Here is a 14,816-nt window from a genome sequence, read left to right on the forward strand (position 1 = left end):
TCGCTTAGGAGACAAGATCTGAAATCTTCAATCTATTCCGCCGCGTCCGTGGAAGTAGAATTGTCGGCTTCAATGTACTCGTCAGTAACCACGTGGAGGTAAAATATGGCATCTTTGATCCGCTCCACTCATCGCTAGGAGATAAGATCTGTAATCTTCAATCTATTCCATCGCGCCAAGGAGATAGAATTATCGGCTTTAATGTACTCCATCGCAACCTTAGGGAGGTAAAATCGCCATCTTTGATCTCGCTCCACTCATCGCTTAGGGAGATAAGATCAGTAATCTTCAATCTATTCCATCACGCCAGGAGATAGAATTATCGGCTTTAATGTACTCCACTGTAACCTCGTGGAGGTAAATCCGCCATCTTCGATCCGCTCCACTATCGCTAGGGAGACAAGATCTGAAATCTTCAATCTATTCCGCCGCCGTCTGTGGAAGTAGAATTGTCGGCTTCAATGTACTCCATCGTAACCACGTGGAGGTAAAATCCGCCATCTTCGATCCGCTCCACTATCGCTAGGGAGACAAGATCTCAAATCTTCAATCTATTCCGCTTTGTCTGTGGAAGTAGAATTGTTGGCTTCAATGTACTCCGCTGTAACCACAGGGAGGTAAAATCTGCCATCTTTGATCTGCTCCACTATTGTTTAGGGAGACAAGATTTGAAATCTTTAATCTATTCCGCTGCTGTCCAGGGAAGTAGAATTGCTAGCTTCAATGTACTCCACTGTAACCACAGGGAGGTAAAATCTGCCATCTTTGATCTGCTCCACTACTGTTTAGGGAGATAAGATCTGAAATCTTCAATCTATTCCACTGCTGCCCAGGGAAGTAGAATTACTGGCTTCAATGTACTCCATTGTAACCACAGGGAGGTAAAATCTGCCATCTTTGATCTGCTTCGCTGTCTATGCAGGAAGGCAATATCTGCTATCTTCGACCTGCTCCACTGTCTCCGAGGGAGGCGAGGTTGGTGTCTTCGATCTGCTTCACTTTTGATGCAGGAAAGCAAGATCTGTTATCATCACTGAGCTGTTCTCTGGGGAACATGACCTGTATAATGAACCTAATTATGCCTAATGATTAGGATGACATGATCAAAATGAATCAAATGCTCCTAACTAGACAGATGTGAATGGTGTTTGCATGAATGCAGAATGTCATGAAAATGATATTTTAACATTTGAGTTATTATTACTCCAAGTTTATTAAGGTTTCCTCACTAATGAGCTATAACACATTCTTGCTCAGCTAGCATCTCCGAAAAACACTTAACTAGATTGCCCCCACTGTAAACCTCCAAGTTTGATCCATTGGGATGCAAAATATGTACCATCTTCCTCCTATTGTAACCCAAGAGTAAAAAGATTCGGCCTTTTCTCAATCATCTGCTACCACAATTCAAGGATACAGGATGTGAAACTTTTTGGTCTCTTACACCATTCCCAGGGTGTTGTACCAAATGCTGATGCACAAATGAAGAAATCTTCTCCAAGAACAACTTCTTCAAATAATTACTCGGTGATCATTGCTTGCTTGTTCATTGAAGCTTTGTCACCAACACGACATCTTGCCATTTTGTTCAATTAATACTTTAGACAAGAAAATTCAAAGGGATAGTCTTAATTTAGACTCTTCTTTATCAGATTTCCAACCTGGTACGTTCTAAACAATAGTCCTGTTTGAGGTTCCTATATTATTCAGAAACTTCTAGAGTAATATGCAAAACTTCCCTTGTGAAAGTTTTATTAGTCTATTAATCATTATTCTAATGCCACATACTTGCAAAAATATCATGGATAAGAATAGAGTTGGCTCTGAGCATAGCTCGAAATGAATAAATTATCAAGGATAATAAAGATGGATAACAAAGAAATTGATTTAGAAATGCGTATCTTGGCAATGAATGAAGTGTTCCAAGAATAGCAAAAATGGTATAAGGATTAGGTGCCCCAGACATCGTAGCTTGAACTTCTCTGTACAAACTTTCTAAAGACCATTATAAGCTTAACATGTGTTTAGGAGATCTATAGTACTTTGTCGATGCCCCAAGATGTCGCTTACCCTTTCCTACTGATTCAGGTATAGCAAGACCACTGTATGCCCCGCTCTGATCAGTATTTGAGCTGCTCCGATAATCTCATGCCCCATTTCGATCAATATTTGAGCCGCCCTTTTCGGGTTTTCAACTCAAATCCCCTTTGGTCTTAAGGTGCCCTTTACGGGTTTTCACCTTGGCCTCTCCATTTTTCTCTTTTTCTCTTTTTTGATTTTTATTTTTTTGGACTCAAAGCACCTTTTGTGGGTTTTCACCTTGGTCATCTCATTCTTTAAGCGGAGTATTTCCGATCGAACTCGAGTTTACAGGACTTTGCGTGTTTATTATCCATCTCGCTCAAAATCAAAGCTCCTTTAGAAAAGACCTTCTCTATAACATAATGTTTTTCCCAATTTGGCATCCGTTATATTTTTTGTAGAGTGAGGATCTTCTTCAGCATTAGGTTGCCATCGTGGAATTCTCTGGGACAAACCTTTTGCTATAGGCTCGCATCATTCATTTCTTGGTACATCTGACCCTGATGAATAGTTTCTAGCCTTTTTCTTCAATTAAGTTCAACTAATCGTGTCGGGATTGGATCTTTATCCTACTTCAGCTCAGTCAAAACTCGAAGAGAAAGAATTTCAACTTCAATGAAAAAATCGTGATAAACTGAAAAGAGTGGCATTGGCCCGGAAGAGTTTTCACTGCACCATTCATGATATTCACCTTGAACATACTGCAAATTTCTGATATCGTGTTGTTGTTCAGATTGCAATAACAGCGCTTAAACCGGGCACATCCTGGTATGTCCTTGCGAAGGCATCTTTGAATGCTTGAAGTAACCTAACAATGTCTTGCTTTGTTTTTTTCGATTATGCATGTTGCCTTAAGGTCACAGTTTCTATTGTCTCCTCATGAGGTAAAATTTCCTTCCTGCTCTACCATCCTTAATAAGTCCAGAAATAAGCTACAATCCATGTCATCTTCAAAGTTGTGAGATCCCTCTAAACACATGTCTCACTCAAAAGGAGATTCTGGGTCTGTAGCAGCATCACTCATGTCATTGATATTTGGGGACCCATAGTGGGTACTAAAGAATATACAAAAGAATGTATGAATAATATGAATGAGCGAATGAATGGTTTAGCAGAAAAAATCAAAAAGAATGACGAAAACGTAAAGACTGAAAGAACATTTGCTCAAAGATGATTGCAATAATGTATTCATTAAAATAATAATATTCAGACGTGAGCCTCTTTCACAAAGAAATTCTTATTGCTTCTAGGCTGAAAGCAACAAGTGTGTTCTAAACATTACTCTAACAAACTCTAAATACTACAGGGTTTCCTCTGCAGTCCAACTATTTAGAACATTCCCAGGTTTATAAAGGGCGAGCATCTAACAAGATCTCTTCTCCAGTTGTTTCTTCGTGTTCGACACTGATGTGTATGTTTCCCAACATTTCTTCATTCATCGCAGTCCCTTCATTATCTGTATGATTGAGTAGCGGGTTTTCTGTACTAAATGAATCCTCAAATTTGACAATGCCCATATTGATAAACCTTTCGACCAGCTTTCTAAAGGCAGTGCAATTTTCTATAGAATGCCCCGTAATTCCCGCATGATAGTCACATTGCGCATTTGTGTCGTACCATTTGGGGTACGGAGGTTGTAAAGGCTTCAAGTAGAAAGGGGAGACAACATGTGCGTCAAATAAACTTTAATACAGCTCCTGGTACGACATTGGGATTGGTGCAAATTGAGACTTCTTAATGTTTTGCTTTGTGCCAGATTCTTGTCTTGGGGGGATCTGATGGCCAATAGTAATCGTCTTTGGCTGGTTTACAGTAATCGGCTTTGAATAACTCTCGTTATACCTACCCATATTATTCACCTCATTTTTCCTCTTCTTCGAGACTTTTGAAGTATTGTCTTGGGAGTTCCACTCTTGCCCATTCCGTTTGCAACGATCTTCAAATTATTTTGAAAACTCTACTTTCGCCTGTTTTGTTTCTGCTAGATCATCGAGGACAACATGATTAGTTAGATTGCCCCTAAGATTGGAACCTGAGCCTGTCGCGAAGTTTACCGGTGTCGTGGTATTGGTCTGGTACTGTGGTCGAATGTTAACAGTTACCCTTTGTGGATATGAGTTTGGTTGTGCTTGGATGTTTGTTGGGGTAAAGCTTGGAAGATATGCAGGGACTTCATTATCATTCCCAAAGTGGACCACTGGGTTTTTTCCTTTTCCTAACCTCATATCCAATAACTGGGTTAACTGGCTCATCAAATTTCTTTCGATTTCTAGCATCTGATCCTTCATATCTTATTGAAATTTGGCCAATTGCTCTAGCATCTGTATTTGCATCAGCCCTAAGCTCTCTAACCTTTGGTCCATTCCTTTAGTTTCTGTTCGGGTACCGTAGGAATGTTGGTTTTTTAACTGAAATAAATTTACTCAATTAGGGTCTTTTAATGGTCCTTAATGCACGTGATATTGTGTAATGCAAATGCATGAAGTGAATGCAAAAAGAGACGTTGATTCTTGGTTCAATTCTATTAGAACAACTTTACTAGAAAACAAATCTCTTTACATAAAGCAGATATATATACGATTTTGCCCTTATAGGCAGAGTCATTCGATCCTCTTCTTCATTCAAGCATTAAGATAAATCTCACGAGCTCTTCAAAAGGGATGTCTCTTCTATCTCCTTTTTACTTGATCCGGGTCGTGACTCATTGCTCCTTTATCGTCGTGATGCTCGTTGGCTTCCCTTTTAAAAAAAGTTCATCGGCTCTTGAATAATCTTCGTCAGCTTGAGTCTTCGGGCAATGGAGCAATGGTTGTGTAGTCTTCCATTAAACTATTATCTTTCTCTTGTTGTGTTTTCTCGGAACATATTCGGGCAACCGTATTATTTTCCACTTTATCAAGAAACCCATTTCCTTATGACAAGCTCTCTATTTAACAACCGAACATGAATCAACACCTCTTTTTATGATGAAAATGTAATGCAATCATGATGTCATGCAATCAAAACAAAATAAACCCAAGTCAGTATCACACCAAAAAGATATAATCCAATACAAACATGAAATAGCAAGAGCATTTATTCAGGAATCCACTAGGGTTTGGTATAGCTCTACCTAGGGCAAGTTCCTAAAGCTCACTATATGAGGCTTAGTTTCTAGAGTAAGGGTACCCGAACTAGCAGATTCCTCGATCCTCACCCATTATAGGCTCATGTGGATCGAGTTCAGTTCAGGGGGATACATTTCCCTATGGGTGCACGGAGATGAAAATCTCACGAAGACATAGGTACGGATGTATCCTGGAAGCGGTCCACTACCTTGCACGGAGGTGAAGACCTCACGAAGGACTAGTTTCTCGCTCCCACTTAAAGGGTAAAACTGACCATGTAATGCAAAATGTAAATGCAAATACAAAGTTGCTAACACCATGATGGGAAAAAAATCAATGAGTATGAAGGGAACTCATGAATTTTTTTTAAAAAACTTTTAATTTCTGACACAAAGACAAACATAATCAGTTTATGGCTCGACTCTCTAAAGTCCCCAGTGGAGTCGCCAAGCTGTCGAAACTGTTTTTTTAAAACAAAAATTTTGGTTGTCGACTTAAAAAACAAAAATTGGAGTCGCCACCGATCCTTTATTAAGGTGTGATCGGCGCACCTTAAAAATAATTTTGGTCTGCGAATTTTGAGAAAATAGGTTCGGGAGTCAGTTACGCACGAGGAAGGATTAGCACCCTCGTAATGCCCAAAATTGGTACCAAATTGATTTTATTTATGCCTTGGTGTCGAAAACTTAAAAAGATTTTAAAAGGAAACTTTTTTATTTCATGAATGAATTAAAATGATAAGACATTCTTATTTCAAAGAAATAAAACACCACACCCAGTGAGTTAGGGCACAATGTTTTTAAATCTTCAAAATACCAGAATATTGCCTTTTGCTTTTGAAAATTCTTATTTCGAGAAGTCAAAAAATATCAGGACCAGTAAGTTAGGACCCAACATTTTGAATCCCCGAGAATAAGCTTCATTTGAAATTTGTGAATTTATTGCAAAACAAATGCTTGGCTTTCTAAATTCATCGAAAAATAATCGCGATCCAGTAAGTTAGGACACGATCTTTCTCAAGAATCATGAATGCCAAATATCTCAAAAATTTATGAAATATGATGATTTTGATAAACCAAAATATATTTCCCAAAAAGTATATTTAAAAAAATGTACAACATGCACTTCAATTTAAAATATGCATGAATATATGTATTATCAAAATATAAGTATGAAACATAAATAAAATTTGAAAACATATATATGCATATATTAAAACAGGCATATACAAGTATACATATATGAAAACGTGAAATACACTCGATAGAACAACAACAAAAACCTATAATAATTCTAAGAACATATATATATATACTATAGAAAATGCAGGCATATGTGTGGACTGTGAAATATAAAAGATGTATGTATGTATGCTATAAAATGCCAATGCATATATATATATATATACACATGTATACAAAAGGTATGAAAAGAAAATGTAAAATATGTACGTGTATGTTTATATATATATGTATAAATATATTTGTAAGAAAACATGAAGAATAATATAAAATATGTGGAAACATACGTGAAGATATATTTACAAAAGTAGAAAAGAAAAGAAAAACTAAAATATAAAAGTATATCTATATAAAAAATGTTTGTATGCATACAACAAATATATGCATGTATTTATAAAAGTTTTTAAAAATATATATATATATATATACTATATGTGTATAAATATAGACACAATAAATGAAAATAAATAATAATATAATAATGATAAAATAAAGGAAATTTAAAAACGAATTACAAAAAAAGAAAAAATAATCAATAAATGAAATTAAAACACGACGGAGGACCCGATCGCCACACGCGCATTACTTGGGGGCCAAAATGGAAATTATCCGCTTCCCCAAAACGCAAAGCGCAGAATGAGGGTGAAATGAACAAAATAGCAATATTCGGGCCAAAATAAAATAGGCTTAATTAAACGCGTTGCAAAAAAGAGGACTAATAGCGAAAATATCCCATTTGGCCGAACGCGGATCCTCCCTTCTGCCCGGTCACCGTATGGATCATAGCCCCAAAACGGCGCTGTTTTCAAATCAAGATTTAAATGAAAAATATTTCAAAAAAACATTTTCATCATAAAAATAGTAAAAAAAATCATTGCCTCTTTTTGCTCTGCTAGGGTTTGGAACCCTAGCGTCCTCGCGCCACCTCTCCAATGATTCGATTCGGTCCAATTTAAAGCACCGATTTCGACCCCAACTCAAGTAAGTTTTCTTTTTCTTTGTTATTTTAAATGAAACAAAATGAAAAGTAAAAGAAAATGAAAAACATCCGTAAAACGACAGACACTGTCAATGACGAAAAGGAAATCACCTTTAAAAAACAAGTTTTTCACTGCTTTTTTTTCTCTATTCTCGATCCCCTTTTACACTGAATCCCCCCATCAGTTTTTATAACCGAAAACAAAGAAAAAATAAACAAATCAAAATCCCGCAAAAATACAAAGAAAATGATTATTTCTGTTATTGTTGCCTCTACTCTGGTGTTGGTTCTGCTTTTTCTCGCAGGTACGGGAGTCATGGAAGAGGCGCACGTGCACGGAGGGTCGTGTGGTGACATTCACGGCGGCGTGCAAAGGTGAAATTGCTGCGGCAGCTACTTGGGTTTTTGATTTTTGATTTGGCTGAAAATTTGTTAAGTTTTGGGCTTGTTGTGCTGTTAGTATTTTGGGCTTGTAATTAGGGTTAATATTTGGGCTATTGGATTGGGACTTTGGTTTGTACAAGCCCGGGTAAATTGGGCTTATTACAGCTGCCCCTCTTTGCTTGTTGTCGTCTAACGGGAACAGAGCAAAGACTAAAAGCCCAATTGTGCCCGGTCTTACTGAGCCTCACCTTCTTCAGTGCTTTTCTTCTTCTTCAAGTAACCACATTCCCTCCTACTGCATCTTCAGAGGTATAGGAACTGGTGCTTCGATCTACCCCATTGCAATTTCGGGGAGATAGGATTCATATGTTGTAGCTTCTCGAAAGAACAAAATTTGCTATCTTTAATCTGCTCCACTGCAACTTTAGGGAGATAATACTTATAGCTTCAACTTGTTCTGCTACGACTTAAAGATAAATCGGATGCGATCTACTCTACTGCAATTTCAAAGAGATGAGATCTGTGATTTTAATCCACTCCATTATAACTCCAAGGAGATAGGATCAGTTACTTCTGTCTGCTCCACTGCAACTTCAGGGAGATAAGACTTGTATCTTCGATCTACTTCACCACACAGTATGGGAAGACAAGATCAGTTTTCTTCGATCTACTTCACCACCAGTATGGGAAGACAAGATCTGCTATCTTTGATCTACTTCACGCCAATACATGAAGACAAGATCTGTTTTCTCGATCTATTCCACTGCCGACCAGGGAGATAGAATTATTGGCTTCAATATACTCCACTGCAACCTCAGGGAGGTAAAATCTGCCATCTTTGATCTGCTCCACTACTGCTTAGGGAGATAAGATCTGTAATCTTCAATCTATTCCTACTGTTGCCTAGGGAAGTAGAATTACTGGCTTCAATGTACTCCACTGTAACCACAGGGAGGTAAAATTCACCATCTTTGATCTGCCCCACTACTGCTTAGGGAGACAAGATCTGAAATATTCAATCTATTCCACTGCTGCCCAGGAAGATAGAATTACTGGCTTCAATGTACTCCACTGCAACCTCAGGGAGGTAAAATCTGCCATCTTTGATCTTCTCCACTCATGCTTAGGGAGATAAGATCTGTAATCTTCAATCTATTCCACTGCTGCCCAGGGAGATAGAATTACTGGTTTCAATGTACTTCACTGTAACCTCATGGAGGTAAAATCCGCCATCTTCGATCTGCTCCACTACTGCTTAGGGAGACAAGATCTGAAATCTTCAATCTATTCCGCTGCTGTCCAGGGAAGTAGAATTGCTGGCTTCAATGTACTCCATTGTAACCACAGGGAGGTAAAATCCGCCATCTTCGATCGTCCTCCGTCGTGTTTTAATTTCATTTATTGATTATTTTTTTCTTTTTTTTGTAATTCGTTTTTTAAATTTCCTTTATTTTATCATTATTATTATATTATTTATTTTCATTTATTGTGTCTATATTTATACACATATAGTATATATATATATATATTTTTTTAAACTTTTATAAATACATGCATATATTTTTGTATGCATAAACATTTTTATATAGATATACTTTTATATTTTAGTTTTTCTTTTCTTTTCTACTTTTGTAAATATATCTTCACGTATGTTTCCACATATTTTATATTATTCTTCATGTTTTCTTACAAATATATTTATACATATATATATATAAACATACACGTATATATTTTACATTATTCTTCATGTTTTCTTACAAATATATTTATACATACATATATATATATAAACATACACGTATATATTTTACATTTTCTTTTCATACCTTTTGAATACATGTGTATATATATATATATATATATGCATTGGCATTTTATAGCATACATACATACATCTTTTATATTTCACATTCCACACATATGCCTGCATTTTCTATAGTATATATATATATATGTTCTTAGAATTATTATAGGTTTTTGTTGTTGTTCTATCGAGTGTATTTCACGTTTTCATATATGTATACTTGTATATGCCTGTTTTAATATATGCATATATATGTTTTCAAATTTTATTTATGTTTCATACTTATATTTTGATAATACATATATTCATGCATATTTTAAATTGAAGTGCATATTGTACATTTTTTTTAAATATACTTTTTGGGAAATATATTTTGGTTTATCAAAATCATCATATTTCATAAATTTTTGAGATATTTGGCATTCATGATTCTTGAGAAAGATCGTGTCCTAACTTACTGGATCGCGATTATTTTTCGATGAATTTAGAAAGCCAAGCATTTGTTTTGCAATAAATTCACAAATTTCAAATGAAAAAAAAGCAGTGAAAAACTTGTTTTTTAAAGGTGATTTCCTTTTCGTCATTGACAGTGTCTATCGTTTTACGGATATTTTTCATTTTCTTTTACTTTTCATTTTATTTCATTTAAAATAACAAAGAAAAAGAAAAAGAAAACATACCTGAGTTGGGGTCGGAATCGGTGCCGGAATTCGGACTGACCAAATCGCTGGAGAGGTGGCGCGAGGACGCTAGGGTTCCAACAAGCCCAAAACTTAACAAATTTTCAGCCAAATCAAAAACCCTAGTAGCCGCCGTAGCAATTTCACCTTTCACGCCACCGTGAATGTCGCCACACGACCCTCCGTGCACGTGCGCCTCTTCCACGACTCCCGTACCTGCGAGAAAAAGCGGAACCAACACCAGAGTAGAGGCAACAATAACAGAAATAATGATTTTCTTTGTATTTTTGCGGGATTGGTCTGTAGCAGCGTCACTCATGTCATTGATATTTGGGGACCCATAGTGGGTACCAAAGAATATACAAAAGAATGAATGAATAATATGAATGAACGAATGAATGGTTTAGCAGAAAAAATCAAAAAGAACGACGAAAACGTAAAGACTAAAAGAACATTTGCTCAAAGATGATTGCAATAATGTATGCCCAATTTACCCGGGCTTGTACAAACCAAAGTCCCAATCCAATAGCCCAAATATTAACCTAATTACAAGCCCAAAATACTACTTGTTTAACAAGCCCAAAACTTAACAAATTTTCATCAAATCAAAATCAAAAACCCTAGTAGCCGCAGCAATTTCACCTTTGCACGCCGCCGTGAATGTCGCCACACGACCCTCCGTGCACGTGTGCCTCTTCCACAACTCCCGTACGGTCGTGTGGCGACATTCACGGTGGCATGCAAAGGTGAAATTGCTGCGGCGGCTACTAGGGTTTTTGATTTTTGATTTGGCTGAAAATTTGTTAAGTTTTGGGCTTGTTGGGCTGTTAGTATTTTGGGCTTGTAATTAGGGTTAATATTTGGGCTATTGGATTGGGACTAAAGAAAATGAAAAACATCCGTAAAACGATAGACACTGTCAATGACGGAAAGGAAATCACCTTTAAAAAACAAGTTTTTCACTGCTTTTTTTCTCTATATCTTCTTGGGATTCTCGCATCTTCTCAGACATCTCTTGTTTCATCTTGTCTAACCGTTCCTGCATTTGTAGCTGAAGCCGGTCTTGTATCTCCTTCTGGTACTGTTCGAGCTTTTCTAATCTCTGATCCATATCTTTTGTCTTTGCTCGAGTGCCGTATCGGTGTTGGGTTGGTTGGTTGGATTCCAGGTTAACTTCAAAAGTGCTTTATTCTCCTTTTCCTTTATTAAGGTGTGATCGGCGCACCTTAAAAATAATTTTGGTCTGCGAATTTTGAGAAAACAGGTTCGGGAGTCAGTTACGTACGAGGAAGGATTAGCACCCTCGTAACGCCCAAAATTGGTACCAAATTGATTTTATTTATGCCTTGGTGTCGAAAACTTGAAAAGATTTTAAAAGGAAACTTTTTTATTTCATGAATGAATTAAAATGATAAGACATTCAATAAACAAATCAAAATCCCGCAAAAATACAAAGAAAATCATTATTTCTGTTATTGTTGCCTCTACTCTGGTGTTGGTTCCATTTTTTCTCGCAGGTACGGGAGTCGTGGAAGAGGCGCACGTGCACGGAGGGTCATGTGGCGACATTCACGGCGGCGTGCAAAAGTGAAATTGCTGCGGCGGCTACTAGGGTTTGATCGAGGAATCTGCTGGTTCGGGTACCCTTACTCTAGAAACTAAGCCTCATATAGTGAGCTTTAGGAACTTGCCTTAGGTAGAGCTATACCAAACCCTAGTGGATTCCTGAATAAATGCTATTGCTATTTCATGTTTGTATTGGATTATATCTTTTTGGTATGATACTGACTTGGGTTTATTTTGTTTTGATTGCATGACATCATGATTGCATTGCATTTTCATCATAAAAAGAGGTGTTGATTCACGTTCGGTTGTTAAATAGAGAGCTTGTCATAAGGAAATAGGTTTCTTGATAAAGTGGAAAATAATACGGTTGACCGAATATGTTCCGAGAAAACACAACAAGAGAAAGATAATAGTTTAATGGAAGACTACGCAACCATTGCTCTGTTGCCTGAAGACTCAAGCTGACGAAGATTATTCGAGAGCCGGTGAACGATTAGCACCCTCGTAACGCCCAAAATTGGTACCAAATTGATTTTATTTATGCCTTGGTGTCGAAAACTTGAAAAGATTTTAAAAGGAAACTTTTTTATTTCATGAATGAATTAAAATGATAAGACATTCACTGAACTCGATCCACATGAGCCTATAATGGGTGAGGATCAAGGAATCTGCTGGTTCGGGTACCCGTTCAACTAATCGTGTCGGGATTGGATCTTTATCCTACTTCAGCTTAGTCAAAACTCGAAGAGAAAGAATTTCAACTTCAATGAAAAAATCGTGATAAACTGAAAAGAGTGGCATTGCCCCGGTAGAGTTTTCACTGCACCATTCGATCGAGGAATCTGCTGGTTCGGGTACCTTTACTCTAGAAACTAAGCCTCATATAGTGAGCTTTAGGAACTTGCCCTAGGTAGAGCTATACCAAACCCTAGTGGATTCCTGAATAAATGCTCAGTTAATATTTGGGCTATTGGATTGGGACTTTGGTTTGTACAAGCCCGGGTAAATTGGGCTTATTACAGCTACCCCTCTTTGCTTGTTGTCATGTAACGGGAACAGAGCAAATACTAAAAGCCCAATTGTGCCCGGTCTTAGTGAGCGGAATTCGAATCGACCGAATCGCTGGAGAGGTGGCGCGAGGACGCTAGGGTTCCAAACCCTAGCAGAGCAAAAAGAGGCAACAGTTTTTATTTTTTCTTTGTTTTCGGTTATAAAAACCGATGGGGGGATTCAGTGTAAAAGGGGATCGAGAATAGAGAAAAAAAGTAGTGAAAAACGAATATTTGCTCAAAGATGATTGCAATAATGTATTCATTAAAATAATAATATTCAGACGTGAGCCTATTTCACAAAGAAATTCGTTCGTGAGATTTATCTTAATGCTTGAATGAAGAAGAGGATCGAATGACGGCTTAATTAAAACGCGTTGCAAAAAAGAGGGACTAATAGCGAAAATATCCCATTCGGCCAGAACGCGCGGATCATCTCACGAACTCTTCAAAAGGGATGTCTCTTCTATCTCCTTTTTACTTCATCTGGGTCGTGAAAAATAATCGCGATCCAGTAAGTTAGGACACGATCTTTCTCAAGAATCATGAATGCCAAATATCTCAAAAATTTATGAAATATGATGATTTTGATAAACCAAAATATATTTCTCAAAAAGTATATTTAAAAAAAATGTACAATATGCACTTCAATTTAAAATATGCATGAATATATGTATTATCAAAATATAAGTATGAAACATAAATAAAATTTGAAAACATATATATGCATATATTAAAACAGGCATATACAAGTATACATATATGAAAACGTGAAATACACTCGATAGAATAACAACAAAACCTATAATAATTCTAAGAACATATATATATATATACTATAGAAAATGCAGGCATATGTGTGGACTGTGAAATATAAAAGATGTATGTATGTATGGTATAAAATGCCAATGCCTATATATATATATACACATGTATACAAAAAGGTATGAAAAGAAAATGTAAAATATGTACGTGTATGTTTATATATATATATATGTATAAATATATTTCTAAGAAAACATGAAGAATAATGTAAAATATGTACGTGTATGTTTATATATATATATATGTATAAATATATTTGTAAGAAAACATGAAGAATAATATAAAATATGTGGAAACATACGTGAAGATATATTTACAAAAGTAGAAAAGAAAAGAAAAAACTAAAATATAAAAGTATATCTATATAAAAAATGTTTGTACGTACAAAAAATATATGCATGTATTTATAAAAGTTTTTAAAATATATATATATATACTATATGTGTATAAATATAGACACAATAAATGAAAATAAATAATATAATAATAATGATAAAATAAAGGAAATTTAAAAAAAACGAATTACAAAAAAAAAGAAAAAATAATCAATAAATGAAATTAAAACACGACGGAGGACCAGTCTGCCACACGTGCATTACTTGGGGGGCCAAAATGGAAATTATTCGCTTCCCCAAAACGGTGCGCAGTAATGAAGGCTGAAATGAACAAAAATAGCAATATTCGGGCCAAAATAAAATGGGCTTAATTAAAACGCGTGACTATCATGTGGGAATTACGGGGCATTCTATAGAAAATTGCACTGCCTTTAGAAAGCTGGTCGAAAGGTTTATCAATATGGGCATTGTCAAATTTGAGGATTCATTGTTTTCAAAACAATTTGAAGATCGTTGCAAACGGAATGGGCAAGAGTGGAACTCCCAAGACAATACTTCAAAAGTCTCGAGGAAGAGGAAAAATGAGGTGAATAATATGGGTAGGTATAACGAGAGTTATTACTAGTCCTTCGTGAGGTTTTCACCTCCGTGCAGCGTAGTGGACCGCTTCCGGGATACATCCGTACCTATGTCTTCGTGAGATTTTCATCTCCGTGCAGCCATAGGGAAATGTATCCCCCTGAACGATTTGTTTTCTAGTA

This window comes from Gossypium raimondii, chromosome 12 (genome assembly GCF_025698545.1).
Source record: "Gossypium raimondii isolate GPD5lz chromosome 12, ASM2569854v1, whole genome shotgun sequence".
Lineage (NCBI taxonomy): Eukaryota > Viridiplantae > Streptophyta > Magnoliopsida > Malvales > Malvaceae > Gossypium > Gossypium raimondii.